The sequence below is a fragment of the Myotis brandtii genome, unplaced genomic scaffold (genome assembly GCF_000412655.1).
Source record: "Myotis brandtii unplaced genomic scaffold, ASM41265v1 scaffold1036, whole genome shotgun sequence".
Taxonomy (NCBI): Eukaryota; Metazoa; Chordata; class Mammalia; order Chiroptera; family Vespertilionidae; genus Myotis; species Myotis brandtii.
Window position 1 is genome coordinate 33,571 of NW_005353477.1, and position 20,967 is coordinate 54,537.

General features: G+C 43.6%; 1 long non-coding RNA gene across 2 annotated transcripts; it reads left to right on the forward strand.

Moving 5' to 3' along the window:
* The first annotated feature begins 11,056 nt into the window (after positions 1 to 11,056).
* On the forward strand, positions 11,057 to 20,715 carry LOC106725655. Of its 2 annotated transcripts, none has more exons than XR_001361582.1 (3): positions 11,057 to 11,069; positions 16,294 to 16,304; positions 20,437 to 20,715. It is a non-coding gene; the product is annotated as an uncharacterized LOC106725655 (long non-coding RNA). The 2 variants fall into 2 exon arrangements; XR_001361583.1 differs by having other exon boundaries at positions 20,505 to 20,715.
* The last annotated feature ends 252 nt before the right edge of the window (positions 20,716 to 20,967 follow it).

Here is a 20,967-nt window from a genome sequence, read left to right on the forward strand (position 1 = left end):
AGATTGTCATTAACTCCATCATTACTGCAACATGACTCTTAAGTATCTAAGAGCAAGGCAGTTGCTATGAGATCCTTGCTATTCCTAAAACTGATTCTCACTATAGACTTTAACATTCCAAGGCAGGAATTTTCTCACTCAACTCATGTGTACAATAATCTTGTTTACAAAGGAAAACCAAAATATACAAATGGCCTTCTAAAAATTAATGTTACTTTTGCCTTTATTGTCACAGACCTCTGTCTGTTAAGGTTTTTGTTTGTTTGTTTTTGTTGTTGTTTTAATGTCCAGCCCTACTGAGCAAGCTAATGTCATGTGTAGATTGAATAGGCAACCACACAATTTACAATTAAAATATTTATTCTTGTTGTTTACTAATTCTATATCACTTGACACAATTCTAAGACCTTCTTTTCATTGTCCACAGAGGTCACTAACCATATATAGCTATTTAAATTTAAATATAATTAAAATAAAGTGAGTTAAAATTCAACTTCCTTATTATACTTGCAACATTACTCAGTAGTCATGTGGCTGGTGGCAACTGTATTAGACAGTGCAGATAGAGAACATTGTCATCATAGTGAAAACTTCTGTGGGCAGTTCTTTGCTTGCTTTAAAATCTTGTTTAACTTACGTTTTGTATCATATTGGTGACATGGGGCGGGGTAGGAAAATACAATTGCACCAACTGAGAACAAAGCTGGCATCAGCAGCTGGTGGGCTGGTAGATGTACCTGATCTCCTACTGTGTGCACCAGTAAGGTGACTTTGCAACTCACCAGTATCTGTCTGACAAAAACATTTTGAGGTCAAGATCATATTGCTGGTGTGAGCTCCACCTTCTCTATAGCAGAGGCCTCTAGATGGACGTGGACATGGCAGTCACCTCAGACAGGCAATGCCCCGCCTTTAAAGACTGGGTCTTCTTTAAGATCACTCAGGTAGTCCCTTAGGCAGTAATTCTCAACTATAGGTTAGAACCACCTAGAGAGTTTTTTTAAAAATAAAGATGCCTAGGGTCCATCCCCAGAGTATCTGAGTTAATTGCTCTGGTTTGCAATCGGGATTTTTTTTTAATTCCTCTAGATATTCTGGTATGCAGCCAAAGTTGAGAACCACTACCCTATGACCTGTTCCTAGCATCTCAAGTCTTTCTGTTCTAAGACATCTCAGCCCCTCGGTCAACCAGAGGTAGCAGTTAAATAACAGCACTGAAGAGGGACACAGGAGACTCGGGCTTGACATCCAGCCCTCCTACTGACTTGTTGGGGATAAGCCACTATCCTTCCTGGGCCTCAGTGTCTTCTCCTGTTCAATGAGAGGATTGATCTTAACTAATATTCAAACCCTATGGGTCTATGGAATACCAGTTCCTACTTAACCTAATCAAATAGATCTCTTCATACTGAATTATGGGAAGAAATATTTTATCTTTTGATATCCAATTAGTTCGTATGCATTTTATATCCACCATAAGATGATGCTATTCAAGCCTCAAGTAGCGCCCTGCATTTACCCAAATATCCCAGCTGTCTCAGTGTACTGGGGGGAACGAGGTGACCAATACTAAGTAGCTTCATCCACTGTGTTTAGATTCCAGCTGAATATTTAGTGTCTTCTGTGTGGATCCACATGTTGCACTTAGTGTAGACTCATCACGGATGTTTGCATATCTAACAAAGGGCTCTAACTGGCCTCAGTTATTGTGCACGATCAGCTGATGTTTCTTTTTATATCCCAAGTCTTTCCAGCTGCTCATTTGTGCAATCATTTCATTTCCTTCTCCAGAAGTTTTTACAACTGACCTTTAAAATCATCACCTAATGGGCACTGAGGTGGAAGTTCTATTTACAGGACATTCTAAGCTGGTTATGCCTTGAGTTTCTTTCCACTTGCTTCTTACCAAAGCAGGCTGGCTTTCTTAGAAGCAGCCTCATACTTCTTAGAATGGGCCCATATCTCACGATGCTGTTAGAAGTGACAGTTCCCTGCTCGGCCAGTCAGAGACAGTGATGGGATAACACCTTTCAAGGTGACAGTGTGTGTGACGGCCGGCAGAGCGGCAAGTGTGCTCACTGGCAAAGATAAGGGATGAGATATCATTTGGTCTGTCTGTTTCATCACCATAACTGCTTATGGTTTCAAATTGCCCATGAATCAACCTGTAAGTGCCTTAGAATAAGAGAGCAGTTGCTAGTCGGCACTTGACTCCACTATTGCAAATAGTTCACTTCCTCAGTATCTTCCAGTCTCCTCTCATAGTCCACAACTGAATCGCTGCCCCATGGGCTGGCCTCCTGCTTTTAGAAAGATCCTTTCCAAGCACCCTTAGGATACGGCTGCCTCCTTAAGCACAGGGTTCAGGTGGCAGTAGCCTGCCCTCCGTGAGTCCTCCTGGGCTGCCACCCCCTGCACTGCTTGCCCTGTGTGCCCCAACCAAGCCCCACCTTGTGATGGTTCTTACTCTGGACTTTGTTCCTGTTGTCTCACTGGCATGGAAAAGTCCTGTAGCCCAGAGCTGCCCGGTAGACATATACTCTAAGCCACCTATGTATTTTCTTTAAATATATTTTTATTGATTTCAGTGAGGAAGGGAGAGGGGGAGAGAGAGAGAAACATCAATGATGAGAGAGAATCATTGATCAGCTGCCTCCTGCATGCCCCACACTGGAGATCAAGCCCGAAACCCAGGCATATGCCCTGACTGATAATCAAACCATGACCTCCTGGTTCATAGGTTGACGTCAACCACTGAGCCAAGCCAGCTGGGCCACCTTTGTATTTTTAAACTTTCTCATTACTGCATGAAAGAGAAAAGTAAGAAGCATGTGAAATTAATGTTCACATTATATATCATGTAAGCTGGCATATTCAAAATACTATCTCAATATGTAGCCAATAAAAAAATTAATGAAATAGTTTACATTCCCTTTTTCATACAAAGTCTTCAAAATCCAGTGTGTGTAAAGATCACTTTTAAAAAATCCAGTGTGTATTTTACACTTACAGCACATCTTGGTTTGGATTAGACACGTTTCAAGTGCTCACATGTGGCTGGTGGCTATGGGCTGCCCTACTGGACGGTGCAGTTCTAGCCCCACCCCACCCTCTGCACCAGGCTTATCCCAGCTCATCTTGTAAGACTCAGATCCAGGCATTGTCTTTAGGAAAACATCTCTGACCTCAGCTCCACCACCCATTGTCCAATGGTTCTCAACCTTAGCTACACATGAGAATCATCCGGGATGTGTTTTTAAATTCTGAAGACCAGGCCTCTCTACAGATCAGTTTGATCAGAATGTGACTGGGACCCAGGCTCTAGTTTGGGGGGTTATTTAACTCCCTCAAGTGATTCCAGTGTGCAGCCATAGCTAGGAACTACTCTAGACTGAGTCACTCAATTACACAGCAAAGTATATATTAGTTGAACAATTCTGGGTGGAATGGAGGGTTGATGAGGAGAGAGGAAGTAAATAAATACATCATATGCAAAATGGTTTTCTATAGCAGCGATTTTCAACCTTTTTCATCTCATGGGACGTATAAACTAATTACTAAAATTTGACAGCACAACAATATATATAGCCAATCTGACAAAAAATAGGTATAATTTTTATTTATTCACACTAGATGGCTATTGTTATGTTGGCTGTTGTCATTTTTTTATTTGACAATATAAGGGAAAAGATGTCAGTGCCCCTGGCTAAATAGTGAGGTATTGCATGTTTAAAAAATTCTTGTGGCACACCAGTTGAAATCTCTGTTCTATAGTATAAGGAAAAATAAATCAGAGAAAACACAAAGACTGACTGAGGTGGGGGGATGGAGAGAGGCTGCCTTATATAAGGTGACCAGGGAACACCGGGGCTGCTGAGACAGTGATGAAACTACTACGAATGGAGCCCAGATGTCTGGAAATGGGACATGAGTCACATCTGTGTGTATTTGCTATAATAAGGCTGTGAAACAAATAGCCCACAAATCTCAGGGCTTTATACAGCAGGCATTTTGTTGTCTATAGGTCAGCTGGGTTCCGCAGGGCCCTGCAGGGCTTGGTGACAGTAAGGGCTGAGCCCAGGCTGCAGGTTGGGTTCAGCTTCGCTCCTCCTGTCTCCTTATTCTGGGGCCAGCAATTGCCTCCTTTCATATTCTCCCCACGAGGTACAAGAGGGGTGACAGGAAACAGTTAAGGCATCTGAAGACCTAGGCTTGTGACTGGCCCACTGTCACTTCTACACACAGTCCATTGGCCAAGGCAAGTCAATGACCAAGACTGACAGCCCTGGGGTGGGGAAGGTCCTGGACCCACAGAGACTGTGGCAGGACAAGGAGGGGAGGAAAAGGCATGAGCCTGTAATCAACCCCATGTACATCTACAATAATTAGCTGATCAACGTTTTCTTAGAAGCTCTGAAATGTTGTCTTTAAAAAAATAAGTCCGAAAGTGTCTCTTGCCCCCCATGCTCTCAAGTTCTTCTCCATTGTGCTCTCAGCGACCCTGCACGCTTCTCAATCATAGCAGGCACCACATTGTACTCCCAGGCTCTCCATGCAGCTCCCTGTAGATCTGAGTCCCACGTCATCCATTTCTGGATTTTTCATCACCTACTCATTGCCTGAAATATTGCTTCTCAATCATAGCAGGCACCACATTATACTCCCAGGCTCTCCATGCAGCTCCCTGTAGATCTCAGAGTCCCACGTCATCCAGTTCTGGATTTTTCATCACCTACTCATTGCCTGAAATATCCTGAAGCTGCCCCTTTACACTGTCAGCCACAGGAGGACTCTGTGCTCTGCCCTCTGTAATAATATGCCCTACCCTCAGAATCATACATGTTCAATGTTTTTATGCCCTTTAACCTAGAAGCCCAGGAGGACAGTAACTAGGCCCACTTTGTTCTTGGGTGAATGTCCAGTGCCAAGCTCAATGATGGCAACGTCCTGGGTTCCTAGTAAGTGTTTGTTCAATTGATTGAGATGATCATAAAATGAACAGCAATGTGAAAGCCATAGAGCGGGTCTCATATGAAACCAGGACATCCCGAGGTTACTCAATTTCCTTTCCTGTAAAATAAGGTTTATAATAACCCTTCATGGGGATGGTGTAAGGATTAAATGAGATAATTGATGTAAAAGCCTTAAAACACATGTGTATCACAAAAACTTGATAAATAAGTAATCATGAAATGGGAATACAGAAAACCAAATGAAGTGAAATATAATAGAAGGAATTTTATTAGGCTCATTCCACATCTCAATTTTCCTCTCTTAATAACTAGAGAGCCAGCCTTAGTGTCCTAGACTATTTATTAGCTACTTATAGAAAAGAGAATGTGTCAGAAGATGTGTCCCTCTAATTTCAAAGAGTGATCATAGAAATGCTAGGGTGAGCACTGAACCTGGGAAAGTCCTAAGGAAAAACAAAGCCAGCATTTCCTATTACACTCTGTGTTATAATCCCTTCTGGATGATTTTGCCCTAAACTCCAGTAAAATTAAAATAAATGAAGAGGGATTAGGCCAGTCTTTGAGTTGAAGAGGGAAGATAAGAAGGTCAAGTATCCCAGGGGACAAGACAGGAAGTAGAGGTTAAGAGATGAGTCAAGATCAGAATGCCGAATGGAAATAACCTGGATGTAAGCCTCCTCAGAAATACTTCGAAATGTTGGAAAGGTCACTAGACTTACTGCAGAACATGGGAGACTGGGGGTCAACTCATTTTATTTGGATATTGGGGAAAAAGCAGTGATCTCAGCAAACTGGAAGACTTGGAGACATAGCGGTTACATCAATATTTATTGAGTTATTCAGATTGGGGTGTAAGTACCTCAATTTTTGAAAAGTTTACGAGTTTTATTTTGCTGTTACCCATTGTTCTTAACTTACTGAAAAATGACTCACTTTAACATTCTTTGCTCTTTCCTTTCTTTCCTGCTCATATGACAAACCAAGGACATAGACAAAGCCAGAATCCTAGTGGTATGGCTTCTCTCTGTGCTCTAACCCACCTTGGGTCTCAGCATCAGATCTGTGTTTAAGGGAGGGAAAAAGCAGGGTCACAGAGAGAAGGACAATCACTTACCAGCTTAAGGACAAACTTGTTTACTCTTAAATATATATTTTTTCAGAGTCAGCAAAAGCTAGAGGCATCCTGCCTATGGACCTGCATTTGCATTTATAGTATAAATAAGAAAAATGAGTTTTAGCTAGAGCATGTCCTTAAAGAGATTATAAATTCACTCTCTTGACTGGCGTACTGGGCAGTACTTTGATTGGTATATGAGGATGTGTGTTGCACTTGAAAGTTAAGGGAAGCGAGAAATTTGGGAAAGGAGCCAGGGGGGACATATTACCATGAAAACAATTTAGTCACAGAGAGCCATCTCTGCTATTGAAAAGTGCTTATACCTGGCTAACTTTGTAGACATTTACTCTGCAATGAAGCTTGGCTTATGGTGGGTTAATAATTAGATACTCTTTGTGTATAGTTCAAGTGAAGGCCACTAGCTATGACTTCACTTTGGCTGGGGTTTCCCTGTAATCCATTTAGCAAATTAAAGAGATTACTTTGATTGGTGCCATTATCTCCTATTCTCTTGCGGGTGAACCACTTAACCTGTGCTTAATTGAAAGAGATAGAGAGGGTACAGTAACAAATACAATCAAAAGGAAGGGGCAATAGGATCTGTAGGCCAAACAAATGATCGGCACTGGGCTAACAATAGCAGATTAGAGGTGAGATCAATTAATTAGAAGCTATTGTAGGCGTTGGGTGATTGCCAAGGTTTCTAATAGCCTAAGCCATCATGCCAGCTCTGTTTAGGAGGATTTTAATGACTGGGAGTTGATGTGGTTATTTCAATAATTACTTACTTTTATAATTACTTCATTAGAATACTAAATGTATTACTTCAGTGAGGAAAATCTTTATCCACCCCAACACACACACACACATACCCAGCCATATTGGAGGCTACATCTTCCCATAGAAGAGTCCTCTTTGGAAGAGGCAGTGGTTTGGATACAACTATGCTTGTGTTGTGTTAATAATTATATGTCATGCTCCTGCTCTGTGAGGCCTGGGCTAGCTGTTTGGGGTACAGAGAAAAATGAGGCACTGTGTTTGGAGTGGTTGCAAACACAAAAGCATAATTTCAATGCAATTTGATAAAGGCGAGGGCAAAATTGTGCAAAGGGTATGTGTCAATGGCAGTTTAGTAGAGGAGAGATCCTTCCAGTTGTTTCAAGCAGAAAGGTATTTAATATAGGGAATTCTCAGATTTGGAGTTTTGGTACCTGACTGACTTCATCTTCTCCTTCCTTCTCTTGCCTTGTTCTGCTTCAACTGCATTGGAAGCCTCCATGTTCTTTCAATTCCCCGGTCACACTCCCACTGACTGTTCCCTTTGTTTTGGAATGTTCTTCCCTCAGAGACCATTGGCCAACTCTGCTTCCTTCAAATCTTGCCTCAATGTCACCTTTTCGGCAAGGTTTACCCCTGCTGCCTTCTTTAACATCGCTATTCACTTTCACTTTTAGTGCTTCTGATTCCTCTGACACCATTTCATTGTTTTGTTTTTGCACAGCACTTAATTTTTAAAATACAAAATATTTACTAAATATGTTTATTTCTACATACATAGTGGAATGCAAATTCTACAGACAGGTTCTGTGTCTCTTATTTAATGATGAGCCCCAAGGGCCCAAATCCATGCCTGGAATATAGATGGTGTTAGATAAGTATTTGCTGAGTGAATTAGTTGTTTATAGCATCACTGGAAGAGCTGGTGGAGAGGAAGCCAGGACGCTGCCACTAGAATAATGGGTTCAAAGTCACAGCATCAGGAAGCTGTGCCCACGTCCTGCCAGTGTGCCACTGGGACAGCTTGCCACTGCAGCCACTCACGTCTTTAGGACCCTCCTCATCAATCTTGATGGCCAAAGGACGATGGCTTCTGCTTCACTTCCCCCTTCCGAACCTCAAGAAGACAATCTAACAAACACAGTATTTATGTTTTCAACTTCTAGAAATAGAAGGAGGTATAATGATGTCTGGGGAAGCCACTCCGACCATCTACATAGGACCTTATGGGCATGTGAAGGAGGGCCACTGACTCCCCCCCCCCCCCCCCCCCCCCGGCAAACTAAGGCTCGGGGTTTCATAACAATGCACAAGGCAGGTCTCACAAGTCATTCACTGAATCAGGCTGACCCTCCGGTCTCTGCATTCTGAAGCCCTTGTTTCACTCCACATCATCTCTTTTGGCTGCTCAGAGCATAATAAGACCACAATCAAGAGTATGTGTCCCCAGGAAGGCCTTGCCTGCTGCTAGAATTATGCCAGTGACCCCTAACCCTTGCCAATGTGGACCATACCAGAAAGCAGAGCTGGGCTTGTAGAAACCAATCCGAACCTTGAGAATAGCAACTGGGCGTGTGGACCTTTCCCGTGGCAGGTTCCTTGCTGTTACACCCGTTCTTCTCAGGTCAAAGAACATTCAATGACCTCGCTCTCTATTTTGGGCGTGACCCCAAGTAGCAATGCTTCGGTTCCTCTGTATCTCAGCCCCAGTGTCACATCAGTCTGACAGGAGGCCACATAATTGCTGAAATTAACGCATAATACCTGACACCTCCGAGGTGTCTCCCAGAGTCTGTGAATATTTATTTAATGGAAATGGAGAGAGTATGACCTTGCTGGGTCAAACTGACTGTTTCTCTCCCTGACACACCTTGTAAAGAAACAGAAATTTTAAGCTGTGAATCAATAAGGTCCTCTGCTGTGGGGCTGCTGTACTGAGCAGGATTATTCCATTATTAAGAGAATCTCTGAGGGGCCCATTTGTGGGTGGCATTGGGTTAGGGCCCAGTGAAACAGGATTAGGGGTAGGGCCTCTAAGAAATTCCACCCTGGGCATTTGTACGGGTGGGCCAGGCAGCCTTCTAAAATGGCTCCCTTGCCCTGACTGGTTTGGCTCAGTGGATGGAGCGTCGGCCTGCGGACTGAGGGGTCCCGGGTTCGGTTCCAGTTGGGGGCATGTGCATTGGTTGTGGGCACATCCCCAGTGGGGTGTGTGGGAGGCAACTGACCGATGTTTCTCTCTCATCGTTGTTTCTGACTCTCTGTCTCTCTCCCTTCCTCTCTGTAAGAAATCAATAAAATATATTTTTTTAAAAATAAAATGGCTCCCAGTAATCCCCACCTCTTGCCATCCCCTCCCTTTTTGTGTGCAGAGTGGACCTACTGAGTTTCTAATAAATAGCTTATGGCAAAAGTGATGGGGTCATTTCCAAGATGAGGTCATAAAAGACTGACTTCTGTCCTGCTGATGCTCTTCTCTCTCTCTTTCTGTCCCTCCCCCCCCTTCCCCTTATCGTTATGTTTGCTTTGATGAAGCAAGCTACCATGTTGGAGAGGTCTACATGGAAATAAGACTTTAGCCAATATCCATTGTGGAACTAAGGCTCTCAGTCTAAAACTGCTGAGGAACTGAATCCTGCAGAGATACACATGAACTTGAAAGTTGATCCTTTCCCGGTCAGGCCTTAAGATGACTACAACCCAAACAACACCTTGATTGCACCCAGTAAGAACACTTAGCTAAGTCATACCCAGAATATTGACCAAAAGAAACTCAGAGATCATAAATGTTAAGCCACTAAGCTGTGAGTAATTCTTTATTCAGCAATAGTAAATATAATGAGGGAGAGAGCATTCTAATATGTGGGTACTCAGTGCTTCATAATTTCCTATAAGATGAAAAGTAGAAGAGGGTCTCAAGATACTTAGTAAAACCATTAGGATGTGCATTCCAGAATATTAATATTCAGAATTAATAAGTCAAAATCTTAACTCATGTTTGAATAGTAGCTACATTTACCAAGTGTCATGAGAGTAACTCTGTGAGATACTAGTAAGTGCCCCAATATTTGTTCATAATATGTTTATTCACTTATTTACTCATTGATTTACCTGTACATCTCCAGGTAATGTGGAGCCCTTATGGAGCTTATAGTTTTACAGGTGAGAGCAGCATTGCCTCAATGATCACAATGAATACATAATTAAAACCTGAGATGAATTTTACAAAGTATATGAATAGCCTCCCTGTGTTTGTTTCTATGTGTTTGGTAGAACTTCTGTCTCCTGGACTTGGTGGAATGGCCTTATGTAGTAGGGTGTCCTGTAGGGCCCAATGGCACAGCCTCCCCATTCACCTGAACTGGGCACTCCAGGTACACCCTCCTGTTGTAGCTGAACCTTGATTGCTGTTGGCGTGTTAGTGCAAGAGATTTGCCCCCAGGCCAATCAGCTGCAAGGACTGACTGCAATCACTGTGGAGGATCAGCTGTGTAGGAGTCCACCTCTTGGAGCAGAACTTACTTCGGGGGGACTCTTGGTGCCCATTGAGTCAGACCCTTGAGTGTTTTGCTTGTGGAGGTGGTTGGGTGGTGCTTCAATGTGATCTGAAGCTGTCCACCAGGTGTGCTAGCTCTGGGGCCTCCCAGGAGGTACAGGCCTGGTCAAGGTCAGCCATTGTCTGTGTTCTGCCTGGGCCATCTGGCATGAGCTGCAAAGCAATCTGCAGATGGCTTCTACTTGTGCTGGGTTTAGAGGTGCCCAGGAGAGGCCTCACTGTGAACCAAGCTGGCTGCTGCTAGTGCTGGGCCTGGAACCACCTAGCAAGAGTTGGGGCACACCAAGGCCAGATCCTGCTTGTTTGAAAGATTTTAGGAAATTCTGAAGCATGAACCAAGACAGGCTGTTTGTATGGAAAAGCCACTGGAAAACAGCTTGGGTGGGCCCTCATGTTGGGTGGGGCAGGGTCTCAGGGAATCATCAGGGCTGAGCAAACAGTAATAACCAGGTTGATGGAGACTCAGATATGGCACTAGCCTGCTGGCTCTGTGCGGGGAGGGCCCAGAAAAGGAACAATGGCTCTACCAGCACTTCTGTCTAGGAGAAAACGATCCCTCCAGCTCTTGCCCTGATGCCACACAATTCAGTTTCTCCCCATATGTCCTTGGTGCCTTTCGGCTCCTGCCACAGCGCTGGAGCTCAGAGTGAGTGAGTCCAAGTAAGTCCATGTGCAGACCATTTAAGAGGAATGCCTGGGACTTCAGCAGCCCTCCATTTGACTCAGCCATAATCCCTGCTGTGGGTTTTTTGTTTTCTTTCATTTTCAAATTATAAGAGAAAGTTTATTTTAAAAGTTACAGAAGTAGTAGAAGTGAACCAGCTGGGCTATGTAGGCTCAGGAAGCAAAAGAAGGGCCCTTGAAGCTTAGGAAGGAGAAGGAAAGGCAAAGGTAATGTGCCTGGGGGGAAGAAGAAGAGGATGGGAAAGAAGCAGGTGTGTTCCCACTGAGTTTTATAGCCAGAAGTTGGGGAGACTTCTCTTCCTGTCACAGGAACCCTAGGTTGGGGGGCCTGGTGTGGGGCTGGCACTCCTTCCTCCTGGGGGAGGGTACCTCTGCAGCCGAGATCTCTCCCAATTTTTATCTGCCACACGTGGGTGTGGGACCAGCCCATTTTGTGTCTCTGCCCCTCCTACCAGTCTCGATGTGGCTTTTTCTTTATATCCTTGGTTGTAGGACTTCAGTTCAGGTAGACTTCAGGTGGTTCTGAATGATGGCTGTTTTGGAGTTTAGTTGTAATTCTGATGTGGTTGTGGGGAGGGTGCGAGTACTGCATTTACCTACACCACCATCTTGACCAGAAGCCTTTAATTATTCTCTCTGATTTTTTTGTTCCCCCAAATTGGCTTAATCTTTACCCATGTGTAGCTGGCCATTTGAACATTTTAATAGTACCTAATAACTGACGGTGTTCTTTCTTGTGTTCACAATAGCCCTACAAGGTTAGTATTTTCACATTTCACAGAGGAGCAAATCAAGACTCAAAGAGGTTAGTCCCCTACAGTGAGTGGCACATGTCCAATTTTCTTTCAATACTTCTCTTCAAATACACCTATGTTGTTACATAAATATATGTATCTTACAAGAAACTTTATATATCATGGCCATAAATGAAAATATCCCTATCACTTATGAGACTAGAGATGTGGTCAAGATTCATTGCAACCAAAAAGACATTCTCTGTACTATAACTAGATGCAATTCAAAAAGCAATTTGTTTGTCACTGTATCATTCAGTTTTGTCATTTGTGTTTGTGTACCACATAAATTAATTCAAATCCTATCAGTGATGCAGGTTTTGCATCTTGTGGGGGGGAAAAATGCATTGATAAAATGCCCATCAGCCTGAACAAAGTTAACCACCCTTGGTGCTCTTGTATAGATTCTGGTGTTCTCTTCTGTCTATAGACAATGATTATACCATTCTTTCTCCATTTCTGACTTGGCATTGTTTTTCCCATGTACTCTTTATTCCAAGCCAAGCCACATTTCCCCCCTATGTTTCTACTTATAAGAAAGAGAAAGAAGCTAAATTTTTGGAATAAGCAATTTCTCTGCAGAGAGTCCCAAGGCTGCACTCATATCAAAGCTAAATAACCTCTCATTCTAAGGGATGTTGGTCCCACCGGCCAGGACTGAGGTCATTAGCAGGGCAGAAGGAGGAAGTGTGGATAGTAAATGCTTCCATCCATCCTAGTCCACACACAGATAGACACCCTCTGCCTCCCTTAGTATCGGGCCAGCAGCCTTCCCCAGCATCAGGAATCACCTCGCAAATTCCAGCCCCTCCTGTATGAGTTGAAAATGTTTAAAGAACTTCCCCTTTGTCAACTGATGAAATGCATGGCAAAACCTTTTGTAAATTGCAAAATGTCCTCTGTAAATATAATATCTGGTGTATTTCCTATTTTTCGCTATTTTGTTTCTTTTGAAAACTAAATCCAGGAAGGATGCAAATAGACATCTTGAGAAATAATTGTAGCTTGTGATAGAAACATTTGTCTTCCACTCGTTGTTAGCCATATTCATTAGCGTTTGATAAAAGCAGATGTGCATGTAGGGTTACAAATGGAGACATTCAAAAAGCAGGGAGGGGAAAGAAATTTTTCACTATTAACTTTTTAAAAAATAAAATGTATACTTAATAAAAATCAAATATTTTGTGCATTCATACAGTTAAAGTGATTACATTTAGTATTAAAAGCAAGTGGCCACAATGGCAACACATTGTCAAAGAAATTTAAGCTGCAAATACTATAAAGCATTTACAGGAAATTGTCCACCGTGGTTTACAGGCAATACTGCATTTAGCAATCAATTCCGTTTGTGCTGTAGTCCACGCTTGGGGAGGAAGGAGGGAAATGGCTAAGATGCCCTGGAATATAAAGAATAAATAAACACAGAGCCACAAAATAAATGATGTAGAGAGACTTTGGAACTGAGTTCAAAAGCAGACTACAAAGCAGTTGATCGCTTCTTCCCCTCCTAATCATGCCAGGCTGGTTGTGGGAGTTACTGCAAGACTTGGAGCTAATTGAGGCCGAGAGGATACAGACAATGTGCTATTTTCTTTGGTCCAAAGCTTTGGTGCAGAATAGTCTTCGTATTTTTGCTGCCCCTTGAAATCAAATACCAGCTGTGTGTTCATTCAAATAACCCATGAGCACAGGACATGATTCGGGCCAATTTGCATGAATGAGGGACTCTACCCCAGGTGGTATCCATTTGGTGAATGATTACCTGGCCACAGACTGTGTTTCTCCACTGGAAATGCTTCCATTCCTGATCACCAGCAGAACTCCTTACAACAGAAACAATGAAAAAGGAGAGCCAAGCAAAATCATCCCAGAGCCGCCATCTTCCAAGAGAACGTGTCATCCTTTGGAACTGTCCTCCTTTCTTCCTCTTAATGATTGCAATTTCTGTTTTTAATGTGCCCTGCAGAAACTTGAGACACCGATATTTCCCCACCTGCCCCCTTTCCCATAACCCTCCCTTTTGTGGAAGTTCTCATCCATTGGCCATTTTCCAACAGTCCAAAGATCAGAACCCTCCATTATTCTTCACCCCTCCTCCTTCACCTGTATTTGGGGGCCTAAAATTCTGGAATAATAATCCTTTGAGCCGAAGATATATTAACTCATACTGTTGCACCTTGAGGCAAGGCTTTATGGTGTCAAGGTGCACACCATCGCCTGGAGCAGCAAAGAAACCTTTTCAGATGTGCAACATGGAAGGTTAGAGCTCAGGTTGAGCCAAAGGAAGTTGAATTCAAGTATCAGCTCTGTCTCCCATATGCTGTAGTACCCTGATCAGGTCCCCTACTGTGTCTGACTCTATTTCCTCCTTTGCCAAAATGATAAATCAGACATCTCTCTTAGGGATGCTGTGAGGTTGACATGAGAGACGTGCGTAAAACACTGAGCTTGATAGTGGACACTTAGCCAATGCTCCATGAAAATAGCTTTATGGACCACATGATATCGAAGAGACAGAGTATCCATAATCCCCATTACTACCATCCATCTCTCAAGCACAAGTTACCTTTCCAAAGAGCCAGGCTTGTCCACAGATATCTTTATTGTGTGTTGTGTATGAAGTCTGACAAAAACTGTACTGCAGGGAGGTTTAGATCAACAGAATGGCATGTGATCATTTACTAAACTTTGACAAAAAAAAAAGAAAGAAAAAAGGATTCTGCTCTCCATAACTCCCAACCACTTGAGATAATTTCACTTGACTTCATTAAGCTTGAAGAATTGCACTTTCCCTTCACCCCTTTCTTCCTCATACTTACTTAGCCTTTACAACTCAAAAGATAATTGCTCTATTAACAAATGTTTATAGCATAATAAAAGAGTGGGAGGGAGGGAAAAGATTTTTTTTTTCTGTCTGGGCCATTCCTCTCAGTTTCTTGGAAGTACTAGAGAGAAATGGAATAAGCCATAAATTATTTTTGGAATTAAACCAAAGGGTTCATTTTTCAGCCACTAGCAAACAGTTCTTAGCCAAAAGACTCCAAGACCTTGTGGGGAATGAGGCTACCAGGAATTCCTAGTGGCTGAACAGATGTCACCACAACTCGGAGTGTGAAGAAATCCTGGCTTTACTGGAAATTAGGAAAAGTCTCTGGCAGGTACTGGTAGGGGCTGTGGAAACCCCCCTATGGAGCTTGGAGTTGGGGATTTAGAAGAGCCTTCTGGAGAATTTTCCCTTCTTTGGGCTGATGAAGTATTACCCTATTTCAATAGAAATCTCATAACTATGTGTTATGGACTGAGTTGTGTCTCCCTAGAACTCATCTGTTGAATTCCTATCCCCCAGGACCTAAGAATGTGACTGTATAAAGAGGTAATTAAGGTTCAATAAAGTCATTAGGGTGGGTCCTGATCCAATCTAACTGGTATCCTGATGAGAAGAGATTAAGACATAGACACACAGAACAGACCATGTGAAGACGCCCAAAGAAGAGAGAGGTCTTTGAAGAACTAATCCTACCAATACTTGATCTCTGACTTCTAGCTGCCAGACTGAATTTAAGCCATCCCATCAATGGTATTTTGTTATGGCAGCCCAGGCAAATTGATACACACTGTGTGTTAAGGGACTCGCCCAACATACCCTCGTGACTAAGGAAGAAGGTTCCTTCATGGTCTCCCCCAACACATTCAAGAGGCTTTGGAAGGAGCACCCCTGACCCTAGGAAGCTCCAACAGGGTGCATGGTAACAAGGTTCAGGAGTCAGGAGTGACCCTACTCATGCAGTTCACCTCCTTGAAGAGACTGTGCTTTATTGGTTGATAACCCGCCTCTGGCTTTCTTGACCTCTTTCTAGGACATTGTTCCCTTTCTAAGGGCCTTTGACAGTGAAGAATGCACTCAGCTTTCTGCTCACTCCTCTGCTTCTTCCCTTTTCTTTCCCCCTCCCCCCTCTCCCCCAGAGCATCAGCTTTGGTTTGTGTTTGACCCGGTGGTAATGTTTTCTTTGAGAATTATATGTAAAATTACCCCATCATCAATGTCTAAGCCCTCTCCTCACCTCTGACCCTGGAATTCTGTATGGCTTGCTCATGAGGTAGAGAGGGGGATGTGGCAAGAGTGTTGTTAAAGGGACATTTTCTGATGAATCACAGATCACCTATGTCACCTTGGGCACATTTCCTCCTTTCTGTAAGATCTCATTTTTAACTTCTGAAAAATAGAGGGTGGGGCAAAATTGTCTTTAAGATCCCTCCAGGTTTAACATGCAAGGATTCTAACCCATCTACTCAACAAAAATATGGACATATACATCTCTCCCCTCGGGTCATGAAGGCACAGCCCCATGCTTGAAGATCACTTTGAATTCAAACCCTGTGTTCTCTGTAAAGCTGTGTCCTCTGTAAAATTATTTAAGCGAAAAGCTGCACTTGCAGAAACCAGTCATTAATGGTCCCAAATAGAACAATTAACTTTTCTTTGTACTCATGTTTGTAAGGACTGTAAAAAAATGCTTGCCCTTCGTTTTGCATATAATAAGTCATCATTTAAGAGAGATGTGTGAAAATGCTTGAGCCAGATGTTTGATTTTTTTTTTTAAACACACACAGCTTGTTTGCACACCACCTTTTACCCAGCGCCGCAGTTTGGCCTCTGAGGATAACTAAGAAAAACCTCTGAGATCGTTAGAGGGGCGCTTCACCTGCCAGTCTGGGCTGCAGGATCTCTATAGCAACCAAACATAAATCAAGGAAATGGCCCCTTTTGTAAGTTGGTTAATAGGCACAACATGCTTCTTTAGAAAAGCCAACCATTCTTTCAATAGACTTTGATTGAAAGTCAGCCTTTTCTTCAGACACATTCACATTCACATCTAGTAGCAGCTTGTATGGCTGTCCACGGGCTAATTTATTACCCTTTAAAGATCTGGCGAAGAAAAAATGGCTCTCAGAACAATGTTTACATTCAGAGGCATAAGCACAGAGCCACAAAAGAGCATCCTTTTGTTCAGAACTTGGAATATTAATCTTTAACTTGGGACTTTAACCACCCCCCTTTCTGGAGTTCGACAGAACCTCTCCTCTCAATAAAATTTTTACCGATTTAATAGGACTTTGTTTTTAATACGTGGGAAGGGGGGGGGGAGCCTTCCTCCCATTGTTTTGCCAAACCCTGATAGAGATGAATTGTTTCTCGGCCTCCCCACCCTTTGCTTGGAGAATAGTCTGTTTCAGGGATTGCTGCCTAGGGGAGTTTGCTCTCTGGTCCCAAGAGGAGAATTGGGCTAATTAACAAAAAGACCAGGGATGCTCCTCACACCTCTTAGGAAGCAAGAGAAGGGCCATCAGATGGCATATAGGCCCCCTCACACCCCCATCCCACCACAATGTAATTTGGAAATGGATCCAAGAAATGCCCTGTGTGGGGCCAGTCCTCCCAGCGTCCTAGAGGATAAATACAGAGCGGGACACACACTGAGGGCTTCCTTTCATGTGAGCAGGGTCACATCGCTGAGTAAGTGGTGTGCTTTCTCTCGAGGGTGGGGGAGCCAAAGGCTGGGCCCTGTCTTCTCTGAGGTAAAGGGAGGAGAGGGGGAAAAGCCTACAGAAACAAACCTTTGTAGTTTTTTTTTCTAAAGCCGATTATGAGATGAAAAAGTCCTTCTAAAACAAGAGGGAGCTTGCATTGCTCTGTGTAGCTTCATATCACAGATGCAGTTGGGCTAGAAAAGATTTATATTAATGCCTCCCTCTTTAGCTCTCTTAAATCCTCAAAAACCAGTCCTCAGAAATCAGACTCTTCGGGAGCTCCCTTCCCTTTGATATGGTCAGCTGTCCCCACTAGCAAGAGGGGACTAGGGCCTGGTTTCAAAGTGTGCGTGTGTGAACATGCCCTTTATTTTCGTCGTAGCCTGTGTTATCAGAAAAAGTTGTCTCATGCTGTTCAGGGCGGATCACTCAGAAATAGCTTTGGCCTTATTAGCCCTAGCCTGGAGAGATCTTTGGGGTCTGTGAAACTGAAGAGTCCCCAAAAAATATCAGCAAAATAAGTACAGTATGTTAGAGATCCCCTCAAGAGCAGAAAAAGATCCTAGACCTTCAGGAAAGAGGATTGGGTTTTGTTTTCTGTGGCCAAGGCCACATGGAGCCAGAAGGTTAGTTGTGCTAGTGACTTACAGCTTGACTGTGTGGTCATGCTACCAGATCACTCACTTTGCGCATAATTTTCCACCACGTGCCTGTATCCATTTCTGACGTACAGGGCACTAATCAAAACTGTGGGCAAAGGCACTGAATTGTCAGCATTCAAATCCCAGCTCTGCCACTTACTGATTCCATCACTTCCAGAAAGTGACTTCACCTCCCTATGCTCAGATTCCTCATGTGTAAGATAAATTTATAATAGTACCTACCTAACAGAGCTGCTAAGAGAATTCATTGTGTTATAATAGACCATGTAGCCTGGCCCATCATAAGTCCTCAACTGTTAGTTTCTATGAACATCGTTAATGTTTTTGTTATAGTCGATGCTGTTGTATTGTTAATATTGTTCCCTACAGGAAGAACGCACATGACATTGCAACACACAGCACAACATTTTCCAAGTCCGGGTGACATTTTGCAGAACACTGGACAAAAAACAAAGTAGTTTCCCAAGGCTTGGGTTACTCACTTAAAAAAAATCCAGAGATAGGACTCAGCTGTGTCTATGGCAATAACTCATCCAGTTTGCCTAAAACCATCATGATCTGGTATCTCCATCCATCCCTTCCTACAATCCTGTGTGATGGAAATGCCTCAGGCTCAGGAGTTCTGGCTCTGTGTGTGTGTGTGTGTGTGTGTGTGTGTGTATGTATTTCCTGCCTCCTGTCTGTTCTCTACCATCAAAATGAAGAACCGGTTCTCCCCACCTACCCTTGCTTTCACAGGGCCACCACCTAGTTGCATTTTTACAATTTAAGCAGAGAACACTGGGGCCCAGTTTTGTATGTGGTAGCCAGGAGTAGATCCTCGGGACTCATTCACCCTCACCCTGCTCATTTGTTTGAAGGGCTTTGTTCCTTTCAATAAGCCTCCTCAGCTTCAGACCAAGTATCCAGGAAACAATGACTTTAGAGGAGGTAAGACGAGACACTCACCAAAGGAGTCACCAAGGAAGATGCAGCTTTCTTCCCAGGAAAGGACCCCACATCTATAAGAATTTTGTGAACAAATCAGAACTTGCAGAAAAGATCAAAAGAATTAAAAAACTAAAGAAGACTAAGATTTTTTTTAAAGAAAATAATATTGTGGTTATTTTGTTGTTAGTTAAGAATTAAATTTTAAACATTGCATACTCACTGAGGAGCAGCATGTTCTAATTGGAAAGGGTTAGGTCTTGAAGAAAACCATTTGAACCCCAGGAACTTCAGTACTTACTATGTGGCCTTAGTCAAGTCCTGGTCTTGAATTCATCCCAGCTGTCCATCAGTCAGCATTTAGAAAGGAAAAATAAACACCATTTCAGCTATTTCTAACAAAAGGAATTTAATATAGAGAATTGGTTGATGGAAGAGCTGAAAAAAGAACTTTGGATGTTGGGGAACCCCAGAGGTTGGCTTCAACAGGAAGCTGCTCCCACCCCTGAGACTGAAGGGATAGTAGGAAGAGATGATACCACCAGAGCCTAAGAGCTGGGCAGATGGTGGGCGCTAGAACCCCAGAGGAGATCCAGTCACATAAGGGAAACCACCTAAGGCAGAAGGAGGAGGGAGTGATGTCCTGGCTTCTCCCCACTGCTGCCCCCTATTGGTGGGAACTTCCTGGAAGCCAGTTGGCAATGTACTAGTATTAGTATTTTCCCAGTCTTTCCACCTCCTGCTCCTGGATAAATAAAAGGAAAAATCCCAAGCATTACTGATTTGCTCTCAGATCCATTCCCTGCCTTTCCCCTGCTCAGCTCCTTATCACAGGATTCCACGACATATAAGTAGATAACAGTGGCCGGTTAACCCTTCACTCTTTGATCAATCCTCTACCCTAACCTCATGGGATACCAGAAACTATGTCCATGTGGTTTCTGTAAAGATAGTCTTAATCTGTTCATTTTCCCAAAAGGACCATATATAACCCTAAGTGATAGACTTATATGTTACCATTTACCATGTAACTCTCTTTTTTTTTTTTACCATGTAACTCTCTTATGCTAGACAAGCAACATGGTGTAGTGGTTAAGAACAAGATTGCTTAAGCATTTGGGTTCAAATCTTGGCTATGTCTGCTGTGTGATGTTGAGCAATTTAACTTCTCTGTTCCTCAGCTTCCTCATCTGTAACATGGGATTAAGAATAGTCTCAAAAACCGTTAAGAGGTAAACGGGTGGGGTCCGCGCAGTCCGCCCAGAGGATTCAATCCAGCGGCGTGGGGCACGGGAAATGTGGCGTCTGGAAGGCCCACTCCCCGGCGCTTCTCGTGGGGGGCCTGAGTCCTTCTGATCGAGGCCCAGCCCATGGAAGGTGTGAGGCCGGTAGCGGCCCTCGGCGCGCCAGGCCCGAGTCAGATTGCTTGGGAATGCAGCCCAAAGCGGGTGGTAAACTCCATCCAAGGCTAAATACCGGCACGAGACCGATAGCCAACAAGTATCGTAAGGGAAAGTTGAAAAGAACTTTGAAGAGAGAGTTCAAGAGGGCGTGAAACCGTTAAGAGGTAAACGGGTGGGGTCCGCGCAGTCCGCCCGGAGGATTCAACCCGGCGGCGTGGTCCGGCCGTGCCGTGGGCCCCGGCGGATCTTTCCCGCGCCCCGTTCCTCCCGACCCCTCCACCCGTCCTCCTTCCCCCGGGCCCCTTCGGGGGGCCGCTCTTCAACACTGTCACCACCAGCAGCCACAGGAGAATTGAGAGGTAACAGGGGGGACAACATGATTATGTGGAGGATTCAGAAAAGGGGGAGTTTCACCTCACACACTAAAGGTCTTTCTCAAAAAGTTGTCTTGTTAACTAACTCAGTTAATGTCCGTGGATTTCTACAGCAGGGACTTAGGGTCCAGTGGAGTGGATTGTCCAAGAAAAATACATTCAAGGATGCAT